We start from the raw sequence: 426 nt of genomic DNA on the forward strand, positions 1-426 counted from the left end.
AATTTTTTTATGTAAGAGCACTCATTGCATAACACTGCAGAATTTAAACTGCTCACAAATAATTAATGTGAAGTTGGCTGCCTTTTTGCATCAACCCTTAAAAGCCCATATTAGGGTACAACTTGCTGCAAAGCACAATGGTCATAGTGCATCTATCAGGTATGGCTTTATGGCTTTCCTGGAATACATCCCCGATGAAGCCAGAAAACCCCCAGCTTCGCTAATGACATGCTGTCCGCTAGCACTGTCATTATATGGCCTTTTGTCTCTCCATTTTCCACAGCATAGCTCAGTAGTGCTTATGTCCTATTGATTTCCTCTACTGTTACACATTATTAGTGTACATTTGAACTGTTGCAGCCAGAGAACAGCAGTAACAAAGAGCTGAGCAGTCAGCAGCTGACTAGAGGACTTTTTTTTTTTTTT

The 426-nt window shown here is 40.4% G+C and overlaps 1 protein-coding gene across 1 annotated transcript in view; it reads right to left on the minus strand.

Annotated features, from left to right (window-relative positions):
- Window positions 1-426, minus strand: part of LOC107591855 (monocarboxylate transporter 5-like) — a 23,114-nt gene that overhangs the window by 11,720 nt on the left and 10,968 nt on the right. The window lies entirely within an intron of this gene.

This window comes from Sinocyclocheilus grahami, unplaced genomic scaffold (assembly GCF_001515645.1).
Source record: "Sinocyclocheilus grahami isolate Dianchi unplaced genomic scaffold, SAMN03320097.WGS_v1.1 scaffold146.1, whole genome shotgun sequence".
NCBI classification, from domain to species: domain Eukaryota; kingdom Metazoa; phylum Chordata; class Actinopteri; order Cypriniformes; family Cyprinidae; genus Sinocyclocheilus; species Sinocyclocheilus grahami.